Raw genomic sequence first — 17,870 nt, 5'->3', positions numbered from 1 at the left:
TTAGAAGATTAAAAAAATATCCTCTCAAATTAAGCACCAGTTTACTCAAGCGAATTAAGTAATTTGTGTAAATTATTTACATTGGCATTTAATAGAAGCTTAGATTAGCAAAGTTTTGGAACTTTGCTTGAACACTAAGTGCATCTGCAGCAGCAATGAGAATCAGGTCGGTGCCAACAAACAGAGCATCCAGGCATCGGTGCACAGGGGAACTCATGATACAGTTTCAGACAGCAGCTTTGGCAAGGTATTGACATCATGAGATATTAATAGTAATACTCCACAAAAATTAAAAAGAAAAAAGTAAGGGAGAAAGCTCAGTGGAGACTTCCATGCATTTTTAATTATTATATCCAGAGTTTCCATGTAAAATTTTCATAGGAATTCTGCACAAACCCAGTAATTTTAGATGTTTGAGCCCATTATCAAGCTGAGCTTGTACTTCTAGCTATCTTGAAAATACCTTTGGTATACCTCGTTTTGGAGTAAGCAAGGCCCCCTGAAACACTCCATCTGTCGGAGTGAAGTTATAGGTCCTCTTTTCCATCATGTAAGTGTTTTAAAGAATACAGAAATCTGAAAATCAGTAGCTCATGAAGAAGCTGCCCTTCAAAGAAAGGAAAAAGCGGACAGAAAAGACATTATTGCCGAACAAACTATATTTATGAACAGCACTGTAACTGATATCTCCCTTTTACTGCAGTCATCACCTTCTCCCATCACATCACAGAGACAAGAAAATTATCAGGCCTTAGAAACCTGATTTTCTAACAGGCAGCGATAGCATTAGCCATCTTTAAGCATTTTCTCTTTCATAGCAGAAGATTCAGTACATTCTTATAACTTTTTACCAAAATTGAAATTCCATCAAACAGGGCTTCATTTGCCAAGAAGTAGCAATATCTGTTAAATATCTGTTAGACTAATAAGCTGATGGATTTCTGAAGCAAGAACTGATATTATTTGCCCCACAGCTCAATAGTGTCCTAGTAGCTAGACACTCAATTATCCTGGTTAACTCTATCATAACAATAATTTACCAACCACACCATGAAAATACCAGCATTTCTTGACAATCATACAATGAAACCACATCATGAAAATACACAAATTCTTGTCAGGAAAATAGGATGTATAAGCACTAGAAAAAGCTGATTTTGCATCCTAACCTCAGGGATCTGTCCCAGAGTACCTTATTTCATGAACTTTACAGACCTGAGAAAGTACAAATATGGCAAAAGAGTTGTTCTCTTCATCTCTCTTTTTTTTCTTTTTTTTTTTTTGTGGGCACACGCATAATAAATTTGGTTCCAGATATTGATCTGAAACTGCCGTTCTCCATATCTACTTAAGTACAGAAAATTATGACTAAAGCTATCATTAGAATTAAACAGAGTATGCACAAAGATTATGAAAAGAAAGCACAACAAAAATTCCCTTGGAAAGTACACTAAGAAGGCTTTTGATCTGCACATATAACAAAGTAAAAAATGAGAATATAGCACATCTTGGTATAATATAATCATATGTCTCTTATCTATATAAAATTTCATGTAAAATGCAAGCAAGACAATTGCACTGTATGTATACTATGATTTGACATATTAGCTGAGATGTATCGAGTACAAAATACCAATTATCATAATTAAGTTTTGTATATATTTTATTTATAATGCTACTGCCGTACAATGAAAGTAGGAAGCTAGAAGGGACTAACTGGGTCATAAAGTCCAATTCTAGACACTGTCAGAAAGTCATGATGTAGATGTTCAGCAGTGGAAAAAATAATGATAGACCTGCTACAGTGAGGCTGATAAACAAACCAGTCAGCTGGATTGGTGATCTGCTCCTTGCTATGACACGCTCTCTGATTTTATCACACCACCAATAAACAATGTTGTTTTTCTGGGGCAACATCTTGTTTTAGTTCTGTTTTAAAAGCCCTGTAGATAGTTCATTGCCCTGCCATAGATGAGATCATAATTTCTGATAATAGCCACCAAATTAAATTACAAAACAGAAGAAAAAACCCACACAAAAGAAACAAAAAAAACCCCAAACCATCATAAACCTCCAGACTCTTTACTTATCCTATTTGGAAGTTGGCTGCCATCCCCCAAGCTGTGGCTCACTAGTCCTTCCTTATTCAGCAAGAAACACAAAGACAAGTTTGATTCCTTGTGTTTGAAGGGTTGCTGAATAAGGGATTGGCTTGATTGTCTACCTCAATGTTTTTTTGAAATGACTGTCCTGCACAGAGTCAAATATTTTAGCACACTGAAGGTCTGAACTCTCTCTCTGGTTACTTCAGAAAGAGCCCAAGGAACCCAGATTCTTTGTACAAGCCCATAAACTGATTGGATTAAGTCTGGCTTCCAGTCATGCAAAAGCCAGTCCTCCAAAGCTGGTCATCTTTTAGGGCATCCTGATGCCTCTTTAACTGTCAAAAGAATCATTTGCGACCAACACAGAAAAAGGAAATCTCAACTTTCAGCTCTATTGGTAAAATCACTGTTGAACAGAGTTGAAGGCAGAACAAATTCTGCTCAAGAGATTTGTTATATTTTTCTTAATTTTGACTAGAAATAAAGAAAAAAAGAATGATGAAATTGTCATGGAAAGAATGCTGTGAGCATCTCAACTTCAGTCAAAATGCCTTCTTTTGCCAAAACAACTTGTTTAATTTCTCTTTCATTCGGAACTGTATACATTTTAATTCCCAGAAAATTATATTCCCCCTCTTAATGCCTAAAATTATTTTGAAGCCAAAATAAATATAATTTTTCTAAGCTTCTGGGTTTCAAATAAAGTGTACTTTCTCATGGAAAACAGTTCCATCTACCTTTTCTTTGCCAAGTCATCACAATGTTATCAGTATGCACAGTCATCACTGTAGCGTGGTGTGGGAACGACCATGAGTCCGTACCCTGACCATTCCCTTTGGGTCATGATTAACCTTTGGAAAAACTCTGAAAAAACAGCTGCTTAATTTCACAGGGCACAATGATCACAAATGTTGTTGGCCCTAACATGGGGAGTATATTCAGGAGAGACTCCTTGCATCTGGCAAGTGAAATCAATAACCTGACCTTAAATAATATGAACACGAGAACAACTTTTTCTTGATAAACAGATAATGATTACAGAAGGATAGCTTATTGTACACCAAATAAAGCTGTGTTGAATAGTTACATGTACACTAAGGCAAGTTCTTTTCTTGCTTTATAGCTTAGATAAAACATGGCCAAAGTGAAGACCTGGCTTTTGTTGTTACTGGGCTCCAAAAATCAAACAGGCTGTGGTTTAGGATGACTTAACTCACAGAACTACAGGAGATCATCTTTGGAGAAAGATATCCTTGAATAATCTGTGCATCCAATAGGTTCCTTTACACCCTCCCGTTGTCCCATTCTGTCAATGGCTCTGTTCTGAGGAAGAACTATGAATAGACATCTCTGAAGTGCAACATGGTTTGTTTTGTAATGGACCAGATGGCATCCAGTGACAGATATATTCAAACAATACATTCCCAGAAGAGGACACTTCTGTTCCTCTGACAGTACCTGAATGACATACACTATCTATAGCTTCATTAAAATATCCAGAGATTCTCTAACAGTTGCACGCAAAACTGTTGCTTCTGTTCAATAATAAAGTACGTTGTTTGGTGGTGTTCTTTTCCTTTCTTTTGTTGTTGTTGTTTTTGTTGTTGTTGTTCTTTAAAAGGGAAGAGGATAAACAGATTTTTGTTCCTTTCACTGGCAGGAGCATCAATAAAGTCACTTACATTTTCCATCAAACAGGCTCAAACAATTAGGCTCAATACTACAATTAGGCTTCATTTGACATTTCAACTTTCTTTTTATTTTTAAATCAGGTGATATGTTTACACATATAATATATTTACTGACATCTGAGTGGGGTCTGTATGACAAAGCCTATGTTCTCTTGCCTAGCCTTGCCTCGCCTCTAACAAAAATCAAAGTGCCTTCATTCACAGTTATGGTTGGGATTCAGGGTCCCTAGAAGCCTGGCAATAAAACATATTGAGGATTGAATACATTCCTTCCATTTGTGGCTGAATGCCTTCTAATCACTAAAAAGCCTCTAAATAGCCCCTACCAGAATAAAATAAGGTTTTGTTTAAAGTCTGAAATGGTTTTTATTTTGGGAATTATGTGTTATTTTAGTTCCATAGTTCTGATTCTGTTCCATATTCAGCAGCAATTTATTTCTTAAGGAAGGTCTAACTTAAGCTCTGGGTTTAGAAAAATAATCAGCTACAGTTTGTGTGATTCTGCTGTGAGCAATTTCAGGTGGGCAGGCAGGGACTGTGCTCAAACCCCAGAGGTTACATTCATTTTACAGAGATTACTTTCTAACCACTCTTTGAAAGCAGCATCTCATAAATCTCTGTTTCACTAGCTCACCCAGCTAACAAGAAGGATTTTATTTTTGCAAAAATGAAATAGTTTCAATTCTTATCCTACAATTAAAACCACATTTTCTTCTATTCTCATACTTCCAGAAGGTCGCATTCTAGGTCCTGCTAAACATAAGCTTTCAAACTTTTGGCTACAGAAACATCCAGAAGTTACGTGAATGTTACTTGAAAGAAATGAAGTGGCATGTTTTAGAAACAGTGGATTTAAATCTGTGCTTAATTTTAGTAATATAAGCCCAATAAGTTGATAGTAAATTGGTGTAAAGAATATCTAATCAACATAAAAATCAGGCAGAATGACGCTTTGATATCTTTACACTCAAACCCATATTTCCAGTTTCATACATTACCTGTAAATTACTAGATATCACAATGATACTAAGAACTGATAATTCAGAAGCTGTGTATTTAGTTCAACAAGGAATGACAGTTTGTTTTTTTCACACAGGAATATAGAAACATTATCTGAAATCTAGACATATGCTTTGGAGTACAGAGTAAGAACAAAAGATTCTCAGCATCTGATAACAACTGTTGGGATACTTGGGTTAGATCTTGGATATAATGTCAATTTACGTCAATCAAGTTAACTTATACTTCAAGATGTAATGAAATATGACCAACACAATTAAACACAATAACATAATATAACAGCAAAATGCATTCTTGATGATAGTGGGTAAAGAAACTGCAGTTTTGGTTTAACTCAGAAAATACTGCTCGATTTTTTGGAGTATTTTTAGGATACAACATGATGCTTGCTAAAAGTTTTTTTGGCTGATCTCACAGAAATTTAAAAGGGCATAACTAGGGCATTTCTACCTATTGCACTACTGAGGATTTAATTTGCAATTAAATAAGTAAAAAGAAACTGATCATCTGCAACTTTCTGTAAAGAATGTGTTCTATCATCCTATTAATACAGATTGCAACCTATAGACTATATAGAGGGTGCATAGTATGGCTCATATTTAAACATATTTACACATATGTAACCTGAGTTTTTGTTATAGATTATAACTCAACAACGATGAGACTTCTCGACCAAGCTTTCACAAAAGTTTCATTGCTTTATTCTGCAGCCAAACCCTTAATGAACTTGTGACTGGAGACTGATTAATATAGTAATGATAACCGTGATAACACCACCTGGAGAAGGTGATCCCAGACAACAGCAGCCAGCAAAACACAGGTCTCATTAATTCAGCTGTAAAAAGATTAAATCTACAAGATTTGCTTGAAAACAAACAAAGCTTTTGTGTTGCAGAAATAATCTCTCAAGATTTGGTCACATATTATATATCTCCATATATGTATTTTGTTCAGTAAATACCACTGATTTTTTGTTATTACGTGTATATATATTTATGTGTAATCCTCAAAGAGTTTATTTAGGACATCTGAACAATGTTTCAGTTGTATAAAATTTGCTTAATAATCAGCTGGTTTTCTGATCAGTAAATAAGTGACTGATACAAAGAAAAGCAACATTCCTACGTCTTTTTTTCTCATACTGTGCACTGCAAGCCACAGATGTGATGAGTTATACAGAAGACTGAGCAGGCTGCTAGACTAATTCCATGCTGTACACGCTGGTGGTAATCCCACCACACAAAGTGTAAGAGGTTGGTAAATCCATTTGTTCCTGAGTACTGGACTCCCATCAATCCTGTGCTTATCTTAGGTTTAATCACTTTATATGATCCACAACGCTGCCTATAGCAAGGATTTGCAAAAATGCTTACAAGAGATAACCAGATCCATTCCTGCTGGGTTTTGTTAGTATTTGTGCACTCCACTCCTTTAAAAAGCTGAAACTTTATGTTTGTGACTCCATGCCTCCAGAAAGAAGTGTATAATTTTATCTCGACACATGAATATTACGTATTCAAATCCAAGATGTACAAGAAAATGCATCTCAATGGAGAACAATGCAACAACCTAGAGATCAATCCTGAAATTAGTTCTTGGGGGGTGGGGAGATCAAAAGCTTATAAATCCCATAAGTCTTATTTTCTTTGAGTGGGAGTTAAGGGTCCTCGGTTATATAGCTTTTTTTCAAATTTTATACCAACTGTAGAGTGTTCAAAATCCAGATTTAGATCCTCAGGCCTTAAAATCCCCGCAGGGTGAATTGCTTTACAAAAATAATTGTTTTCTGTAGAAAGGTAATCTCTTCCTGCAGGCTGGTAAAATTTAAATCAGTGATGACATCTCTAGCAACAAACCAAAAAAGCCCACAAGAACTGTTATAGCTAAATAAGCTGCTGTAACAACAATAACATTAAAAATGCAACAAATTAACTTGAGTTTCTAAATGAAATATAAATAAAAAAAGTACAGAAAGAGAATTTCAGGCACCACTTCTTGAGCCATGAGAAGCTGCAAGACTAGGAGATTGTACAAAATTTGAAGTTATCTCTTTCTTACCTTATTTACAGCTTTTCACCAATGTCTCAGAAGCAGAAAACATCCCATGTTTCAAAATAAAGAAATATAACCATCCTACAAAAAATAAAAGAAAAAATAAAGAAGAAATTGGAAACAGTGTCAGAGGAAAGGAAGTTTAATTATACCTGCTATGAGGAGATCATAGTCATGTGAAACATTTAATGAGTGTTAAACTGAGAAGGCAACGCAACAGGACTGAAGGGCCTTCTTGTATAACTGGTTCAAACAGCCTTTAGAAAGTCACCGTATTTTTATATCATTGATTTATGCAGTAAATCTTCTGATTTGTTATTCACATGAAACAACTTAGTATATCTTTTTTTTTGAACATAGTATATTACACTATAAACCAAATGGATATATTTGCCTGTAGTAAGGTTTGTGAGCCCCTATTCCTTGGCCAAAACATAAAATTAGTGTTATATACACTCAAAGGAAAAACCTGCTTCAGGTATAAAAACATATATCTTAAAATAGGGCTGTCACCTTTGCTATCCATCCTGTCTCCCACCAAGCCAAAAAAAGATACTCCTTCCACTTAAGGATATAATACATAACATTCAACACACATGTTTATATACAGATATACATGTAGTTGTAAATATATACATATATATTTAAGATGATGATATGGAGTGGGAATGTAAAGCCAAAACATTTAACTTCAACCCAGGACCCTTCTGATATTATTGCATCTTCACAAACTGCTAAACCACCATGGGAGATGGTCTTGATACAGGAACAGAACAGAAGACCTGATACATCTTTTTCCCAGTTCTTTTTGGTAATATATATGGGTGCAAAGGAGGGTGGAATATGGATAATATTCCATCGTCTTTTTCTACTGAATAGACATAAATCAATGAGTAACCAATCTCTGGCACTAGGACCACAGAGATGAAGAGGACAACAAACTCATCTGCCTACAGACTCACCTGGTTTTAACTGTTCGTCCTGTATTCTGGCTAACTGCATTAAACATAATGATCATTTTTTTCTTTTGTTGAGCAGAAAATTATTTGTTGCTTTCCCTGAAATTTTCAGAGCAGAATCTGGTCCTTTAGTTTTGGCTATTTGTGGGGTCAAAATCACAAGAACTCTTAGCTTCCTAAAAAGTTCCAGAAATGATATTAGGTCATGTGATCACCAGATGCTGCTGTCATTTGAGGCTGAAATGGGAGATTTTGATGCTGCTGACTCTGAACTCAAATCTGATCTGGGACTTGGCCTCAAACCTAACCATCCCAGTGCCCGAACTTTCATGCTTATCTAAAAGCAACCAAGCCTTCTCAGTAGTTTAAGCTCAGTCACCACTGTCGTAGCAATGCTGGTCACACAAAATAAATACACAGGTGAAGGAGACTTCTGCAAGTAGTTGGCTCCAGCTTGTTCTGTCCCTGTTTCCCAGCTGTTATGCTTTAAGAAGCAGGCTATTGAAACACAGCAGTGACAGTGAAAAAAAATGACAAACTGCCTAAAAAATACCCAGAAGCTGCAATTTACAGTGACAATATTTGTCACTGAAGTTTTGCGGTTTGTCCTTCACACTTAAGGGGGCAAGCCTACATGTTGCCTTTGCCTTCAATAAGAAGGTGATGAAGCTAAAAATGATGAACCAGAAGAGAAAAAGTGGCTAGAAAAAATAGTTTTCTTTTACAGAAAAGTTGCAAATCTTTTTTTTTTTTCCCTTGTTATAATTTATGCATTTATCCGATCAAAATTTTACTTTGAAGTCTTTGTGCCGAGTTCTTCATATTTACACTATGTGTATGAATTATGACTATGCCTAGTGGTTACTTCTTCCTCAAATTAGTAGTCTAGAGATCAGGGTTGGTTGAGTAAACTCAAAAAAAAGAGAAACCCTGATATAGTCACGTGCTAAGATACTACTAATATATAGTACATACCAATACAGCCCCATAAAAATCCTCTATCTTGAGGGCATTTGGCCACAATTTCCTCCTACCAACATTTACATTTTCTTTTATTCATTACCTGAAAGGACGCAATGTGACATTTAGGAGAATGTGTAAGCAAGAAAACCATCTCAATAAAATGTATTATTTATCTTGCCCTAACACGAATCCTAGAAAATAACAAGGATAGGAACACACGTTTATGAATGTGATAGAGTTATAATGATTTAATGAGTTACAGCTTATCAGTTGAGTTGCTATGAATTACTATTTGCATGATTTTCAGCTCTCCTCTCCTTGCAGGTGAATGTAAAACTTCAAATGTAAGAGGAGATGTTTTGACTAAAATATCTTGACTTTGTATTCAGTATGGCTACAGGTGAACATGCTGGCTGTTATGGGGGCTTAGTTAATAGAAAGGTGCATTTTGTTAAGCCAATGTAACTGAAGTCTGTACCCAAAGGAAACACTCAGATTTTTATTTTTTTTTCATCATGGATTTCAGTCCAAATACTCTAGCTTGCACTAATATGAACGAAAGAATTGGATCAAAATGACTCATGAAATCTAGGGGGTTTTCCTTCTTTAATTTCTACCATTACATTTTCTTCTCTCTAATTTCTGTTACTCTGACAGTGCTTTTCTCTTTTGATTTGCTCTTAAAAGTTGACCTTAGTTGCTTCTCACACTGCAGGGATTGTGTGGCTGTGTACCAGTTTAATGTTAATGAGTAAAAAGCTCTAAAGTCTAACATAATTAAATGAGCACTTGCAATTGATGAGCACTTGGGGGAGAATGCTGTTCTTTAACTCAGAGAAAAATAAAATTCTTGACCTGGGTTTGGAGCAGGAAAAGATGAAAAATAAAATGAGAGAAAAAATTATATCAGAGCAGCTGAGAAAAAGCCCCAAACAACTAAATATAGTAATTTCAAAAACTGCTGCTTAAAATTCTTGTTGTACCTGCAACTTTGGAGTTCTCACTGGAACACATGATAGTCCTTCCAAGAATTTGCATTCACAGAATATATCAGAGTTAAAGGGGAGATGAAGCATTAATTATGTATATAAGAGCAAGCATGCCAGAACAGACCTATCTTTATGGGGGAAAAAGGCTACATACAGTGCTGAATTTAATTACCCCAAAAAGTGGCAAACTCCTATACCCTGACTCTGATCTCATTCTAATGACCTTCCTGCTTCTTCTGATCCCCCTCTTAGGGTAGCTCTTTCCTTGGTGAGGCTTATTGTCATGGGGTGAGGAGTAATTACAGGGCAAATCCTGGTGAGACTGGACTAAGAAAACTGGACTTTGGTCATTCCTCTCCTTTTCCCAAAGTAAACTTCTTGTAGGACATAAAGACGTGGCTTTGCTGATGTGTCTTTAACTTCCTTTGTAAGACAGGAAAATACATTAGTTGCCCTACCTTATATTCGGTTTTACAGATCAGAGATCATAAGGTGTTCACTCAACATAGACTGCAGTACCTATCTGACCTGATGAGCCCTGTAACATACACTTGTGAGAAAAATAAACAAATGTGTTGTGTTTCATGCTGTATGCATGGAGTTTTCATTTGACGATCCCTTTCCATGACTCCCAGACCACACTTTTTCAACACAGCTGAATCCTGTGATTAATTTACAAACAAACTGTGCCTGCCATGAGGTCTTGGTGCAAAACAGAAGCTTCAGCATTGCACAGCAGCCAGGAAATTACTATACCAGGTTGCTTACCATGGCTGCAACCCTGGTTGATGAGCCTTCCTGACTATAAGACTTATCTTAGCATGTTAATAGGGAGAAAATCCTATCTTCTCGTCAGCTGCCTTATGGTACAGTACATCACCATGGCTCCACGCTCAGAAATCTTTATCTACCAAAAAACATTGACAAGTTTGCTTGATACTAGAGGGCAAATTACTTCAAAAAACATTTCAAGTTCTTTCACCATAAGCCTCAGCTATATAGGAAAATTAATTAATCCAACCAGCTACAAGGGGAGTCTGGATGACATTCAAGCTGCCATTTTTTTCATCATGATGTTGCACTAATGGCAAATACCAGCCCCAGGCAACCTCAGTGCTTGTAAGAAGTACATTTTCTGGGTCTGCCTTACAATTTTTTTTTCCTAGTTCTTTCTGGAAAGTTGAATGGATCGTACATCTCTAGGGAGCAACTTTCTCTTGTGAAGCCATATGTTGAAGTCAGAGCCCATATATTTTTCTGTTATTTCTGCTATGATGTTTTCAGTTTGATAGACTATAAAATAAAAGTGGACCTCTCTAGAACATCCAACATGGTTTTGCCCATAATGCAGATTTTAAAAGATCATAACTGTTTATCTAATTGTTGTGTAAACTAAAATCACCTGTTTACTCAACTTTCTTTTGCATTTTATTTTTCTTCATAGTCAGATCAACATTTGCTATTACATTGCAGTTCTCCACTACATTATACTCTTGCTGCTCCAGTTTAGTCACAATCATTAGTGGATAAACTCCATTACAGATGCTTCTATAAGCATCTCAGTGGTGAAGCTGAAAATCTAGGTCAACTTTTTCACTGAACAGTGAATCAAATTTCTTTCTGATGATACTGAAAAGTGTGATAGGGAAAAACTCTACTGCATACCTTGGTAAACTTCAGCTCCTAAACCCTGATCAGCATTACTAACCAATAGCATGAAATCACACACTTCTGTGCACAGCAGCTACTGACAAATTCTCATCCGGTTAATGCCTCATTACAGGTTGGGGCTTATCAGCTCTAGGAGCCACATGCCACTCTCATTTACTTCTGTGTACTTCCAAATTCTCTTACCTCTGTGTCAGCGTGACCAGGCAGGAATGTGAGGACAGTATTTAGCCCCATGAGTCTATCTCATGGGAGGAATTACATAAGTAAATGAATATCACTGAAAACATGGATTAAAAGAATCCTAAATAAGGTGTTATAAATCCTCTGCTCTCCTGTGCAGTTTCAGTAGCTTCCTTATTTTATTTTCTTAGTCTGAATATCTTAACAAAAATAACATTCCTATGAGGCCACTGTGTTTCTGGACATGAAATCGCTATCTAGTGGTTATAGTGCTTTATAGGGGGAAGCAGAACAGGTTTTGGATATCACTAATTTCACTTTTAATACTACTATCTTGCCAAGCAACTTGGTGAGTTGTACAGGCCAACACTGTTCTGCCTTACATTTGCAACCTTTTGATCCTCGGTCAGTCCCATGGGAGCAAATGAGCGTATATGAAACCTTTGCTGTTACTCAAAATGATGTGTTACCCAATCAGAATTACTGATACATCTGATGCTGTCTAGCTTTTAGGTTGGTCTTCTGATCGAGTAGGATGATTTTCTTCTATTTCTACCCTCACTGATGGTGCGATGTTAGGCAAGGAGCCCAACATCACTGCACCTTGGCTTCTTCCTTCGTAGAATGGGTATAAGGCAATCTCCCTGCTATCCTTTGTGCCGTTCTTTGAGGTCTTCTGATGAAAGTTGCTAAAATAAGAATTATGTATTATTCATATATTAATTCGCTCTGGCATATTGGTTTCAGGAATCTTCATTTAATCAACATCAAAGAAATGTAGAGTTACACACACTGAATACACTCAACAGTGGAGCAGAGGAGGCTTGACTCAGCTCTGAAAGCAAATAAAAACTGAACATAGAAACTCTGTAAACTCATTATGACCAGAAAAAGAAATTAAAAAAAGACCCTATAATAACTTTTCTACAGCTTTTGGGGCAGTCTTGTACAGCTTAATAGTGAATTAGACCCTGGTAATAGAATTTTGTAGGGCAACCCACAATATTTATGGAGATAATTAAGAAACTGACAGTCCTAGGCAAAATCTTAAGCGCTTAAGAACCCCTGGGTACTTTGTCTCTCAGCTTGACTTTTTAGGCGGAATTACTTCTTAGAGAGTTTTGAGATGTTGTTGTTCTCTTTCAGTCTTCAAAATATCTTAAGTGGGACACACAAAAACTGACTACAAAAACTGACTGCTCCAATGTCCTGCATCACTTTTGAGATTGTGGAACAAACTACCAGCAAAAGAATTTTTTAAAAACTCTTCCTTATTCACTCACCAGGGTTTTTCCTTAGGAGTAATTTAAACTTTTTCAAAAACAAATTGAAAAATATAAGTATATGGCAATATTTTTTGTTTTATTTCCTCATTCCTATCCATTACTTTGAAAGACTGTTTTCATATATGCATATAAAATGAAACAGTCTGAACTCTGGGAGTAAAAGTAGAATTTCACCAGGCAGCACCAAGATGTTCCCAAAAAACTTTATAGTATAATTTCCTATAATGAACCTTGAAGCTTAAACTCTCGATTTCCTAAACAAAGGCAGTATATGCGCACTGAGGGAAGACAATGCATAGTAATTTTGTCAGCAAAATTGTTACAGTAAAGGCCTAAACAACACTTCATCTACCTGTCACTTTTCTTGAAAGGGCAGATTACTTTTTCCTCAATCTTGGCACATCCAATTAAGGTAGACTTACAAGCCAGGCAGGTGTAAAGTGCAAGCCAGCACTTGTTCACATTAGCAATTATCAATGGAAAAAATACATAAGTGCTGAGGCTTGGCACAACAGTTACCCTAGCAACCGCTAGCACTCAGGGCATCAGCAGAGACTAACATGACAGTTTGACATCTTTTCCCATAAAAAAGATGATTGTATTCTCTCTTTTTCTCTCTGTTTTTTCCCTTCCCCTCTTTTTGTGTTGTTTTTCCAAAGCTCTTGGCAGTGGCGCTTCCCTGTTTAACTCTAGCCGCTCACCTACCAGCATGTAGGGCACCAAACTGAACTCCCGTTTTGCCAGACATTAGAGCATCCTCTACAGAAACCAAGTGTGTTTACTGTTTACCTGGCCAAGCCTGAGGAGCGTGAAGGAAGGGCGGAGAAGCTGAGTCAGTGTTATTGACCCAAGATAGCCAGAGACCTTCTGACCAAGACAAGTTCACTCAATGTTACCCTTTTTTCATGCTGATATCCTAGAATATCCGATAAGGCACACCATTCATCTGTGGCAACTTGCCTCAAGACACTGGCCCCTCTCACTTTGCTTGGAGCTTTGCAAACACTTTTCTCTTTATTCACTAATTTCTTAAACAAGGAAGAGAAAGACAACCAAAAGGAGAATGTATGTATTTTGGGTACGGGGGAAAAAACCTCATCCTCAGTTCCACTAAGGAACTCAGTCTAAGCAAGCTCTGCAGAAAGTGCAACTTCAGAACATGCCCAATTGCCCAGAAGAGTTAGAAGAAGGCTTAGCATCTCTCTTAATTAGACTTTGTTCTGTGGGATGTTTGTAGACTAAGTTGTTTGAACTTGTTGACTGTGTTAGTTGCCAGTTCTGTTATTTCTATTTGGCATTTTTATGTCAAATAGATTTTAAAAGTGATATGCCTACATGAAAATGTTGTCAATTTGTGACTATTTCAGCAGAAGTTTACTTGACTTTCCCTTTCCTGCTCCTCAGGAGCCATTTCCATTTGTTGTTTTTAATGTCCCTTTTTCAGGCAGTCTTTTGACATCCATTGCTTTCCTTCAGTCTTACTTTCTCTTTAATTTTGTTCACATCTTTCAATTTTAAAACATTAAATTAAAATCTTAAAGATCTAAATCTCATTTAGTTTTATTTTCAGAGGTTTATTTTCTTCCCTCTTTCTCTTTTGACTTATGTCGTTCCTGTCCTTCAGCTCTTCATGTTCTCACTCACTGTCATCTCCAAATGGAGAAGAGTGGAAGGACTGGGGATAGTCCTTCCTGGGTGGAGGAAGAAAACATTTGGGAACCTGGGTTTCATGGTGAAATTGAGGTGATAGTCTGGTCCTTACTTTTAAATTCCAGACAAACTAAATACATACTCTGAAAGATATGCAGAAAATCAAAGTAAACATCTCCCAGCGTTTACAAGAAAATTCTGCATTTGCTTATTGTTGCGTATGCTATACCCCTAGACCTCACAGATTTCAAAAGACTAGGTTTTGTCCGTGGAATAACATTGGCCTGAAAATCCTAGATGCAGAGCCAAATCTTACTGCCTATGTTCCTGTGATCTGTTCCCATGGGCAAACAGAATCTGTGGTGTTACTTTAATTCTGTCAGCAGGATGAAGGCATAATAAATAAAAGTTATAAACATTTTACAACATTAAACAATCTTCCACAGATAGTCAATCTTATAATTTTGACCAGTATTAAATTTAATGGAATGTTTCTAATCGTGAACAAGAAACAGTCATACTTCCTATGGTACAGTTGCGCTGATTAGAAGAGTGAACCAATAAACATTATTACTACATTCAGATTCTGGGACTAACAGAAACTTGTTCCCTTCCTCGCTATTCTGCGGACTTCATTGCAATCTCTTCCACAACAACATAATTTAATTTAAAAATCATGATGCTATAAGTACTTGAGAAGCAGTTACAGCCATTCAGTCAGAGAAAGGTCATGTTAACATAAATATTGAAAAGAATGATAATTAGGCAAGAAAAACAGCAAAACACATTAAAGAGAAATGAGGCAATTTTTAAATGTTAACATCTCAATTCAGAAATGTTTACATTACATTTAATGGTTCTATTTTCAATGAGCATTCCAATAAAAAAATTACTGAGCAAAATTATGGAAGAGAATTACAACCAACAATGACATTGTATACATTTTACCATCTTGAGAGAAAATGAATTGTCTGAACCTTGTTAAACACAACAGAATTCAAATAGTCCAAGCATGACTTACTGCAGAATGAAGCAAAGTGCTTTCTTATTAAGGGGAAAGTACTTAATCTTTTGATGATAGTTCATAATTTAAAATTCTGAATATTTGAAGTAGTTGCAAAATATTTTTTTCTATAAATTATCCAACCCATACAGGACTGGATAAAGGTTAGCAATTTCATAGCCTGAAATACACTGTGGCTGCTTCTCATAGTGTTACTTTCCACATAATTGAGCCTTGATATCAAGAAACACATACTTAATGACATTTTAAAAACTCCCAAACAGGCTAAGATTATTGCTGCTTCAGGAGGACTTCCATCTTACAGCACATGCTTTTCAAGTTTAATTTTGGGATGGTTTTATCTTATTTAAAAAAATACAAGAAAACTTAAAACTTTTATCAAAAGATACCTTGATTTTACATAAGTTCAGCCAATATTTTTTTTTCTTTTCCTCTCATTTATAGATGTTACCATTTGAACATGTTCATTTTAAAAGAACTTTTAAAGTAAAAAGCTGAAATTCCATCCCAGGAAAGTGTGAATCATTTTCCAGTTAGGTTTGTGTAATCTAGCTAGATGCCACAACCCAAGTTAGAGCGTCACGATAATGGGGCAGTAGCACAATACTGTACCCAAACCAAGGTTGTTACAATACAGCTAAACAAGGCTGAAAAAGTAAAACGATAGACAGAAGCACAGTGCATTGAAGAAATGGGCTTGTAACTTAACTTTTTTTTGTTTTATTCTTGGTGTATTTGCCACAATATAAAGCCACACAGTTTAACCTGCACATTTGTCAGGACAAGGACATATTATTGGTTTTGTTTATTTTCACAGGAGAATCAACAGGAAGGAGGGACTGGTAACACAGAAATCAGATATTACGAAGAATAGATTAAGACACTGTAAGAAGGGAAAAAATTAACAAAGAATTCCTTCTTTAATTACAACCTCCTACACCCTTCTTTAAAATTCAAATGAATCTACTTAAGTGAATTTACTTTAAAAGGGCTGTCATATGAGACCACCCTTATTTGCAGCGACGTGAGAACCTGAAATTTAAAGAAGAATAGCAGACAAGATTTCAGAGAGCTTAGACCTTTAAGCATATATAAAAAATCTTGACAAAAATGTGTTGCGGTGGTTTTCATTCCCAGGGGCCAGGCTGTCTTGCCCTCGTGCAGCTTATCTGCCAACAATGTAATGTCAGCAGACATCAGTATGGGCATCACAACAGGAGCATGAGAAATTTGTTTGCCATTGTTGTAAACAGCAGGGACATGATACTAGCAAGGAAAATCCTCGATATCAGAAAGTCCAGCTACCTGTAACACTTCTTATCACTTTTCTCTTTAAGCTCTTACATCCGAATTTTATCTGAAGAAAAGGGATAGACAGAAGATGAACAAAATTATAACAAACTTATGTGAAGGAACAGCAGCAGAAGCAACAAAAGGCATATCAAAACTATGGCTATATTTTTCTGCTCTTTGGTACAAATACAGCTACTTACCCAGCATTCATCACTAAGAGTATTGTTGGGTCAATTTTCAGGATACCTAAAGGCAGAATTGCTGTAATTTCTGTAAATAATGTATTAGTTTACAAGCAAAAATCTGATTTTTGGTTTTCACCAGACTGTGTCTCATGACATAGAAACTGTCTGAAGAAAGTTTAGCAAAAATTATTTCTATGAAAGAAATTCAATCCCATATTTCTCAGTATTACTGTTACTGGGAAATAAGGTGGGAAAAACTGAAAAAGTACAGCTTAGTAGAAAATAGTGTAAAAAAAAAGAAGTGTCAAGAAACTATTCCTTGATAACCGACAAAAAGAATGCAAAAAACCTTCCTGGTCCACGTTTTGGGTCTTGCTGTAAACCTCTCTGGGGGAGATGCCACAGCCTCCCAAGCAACCTAGTCCTATGTTTTGCTTTCCTGTTAGAAAGTTCTCGTAGAAGTTTCATCCAGACCTCTCTGATGCAGTTGAAGCCTTTGCTTCTTACTCTGTTCAATGAGGAAAAAGAGAATGTTTTCTTCCTTTTCCCTTTGAAGGTCTCTTCTGCATATTTGGAGATGATTATCGTGCCTTCCTTCAGTCTTGTCTCTAGACTAAACAGTTTCAGCTCTTTCAGGGATTACACAGATTACATGATGTCTGGTTGCATTTTTGGAATTTGAACGAACTCAACAGATGTAGAATGATACTAGGTTGACCCAACAGAGTCTTTAAAATGTAAATATGCTTTACACACTAGTATTTGTTGATTCTTGCAGAGGAAATTTCTGTTGACTAATACT

The sequence above is a fragment of the Nyctibius grandis genome, chromosome 2, assembly GCF_013368605.1.
Source record: "Nyctibius grandis isolate bNycGra1 chromosome 2, bNycGra1.pri, whole genome shotgun sequence".
Taxonomy (NCBI): domain Eukaryota; kingdom Metazoa; phylum Chordata; class Aves; order Nyctibiiformes; family Nyctibiidae; genus Nyctibius; species Nyctibius grandis.
The sequence above is the reverse complement of the archived record's forward strand: the minus strand, read 5'-3'. Positions refer to the sequence as shown.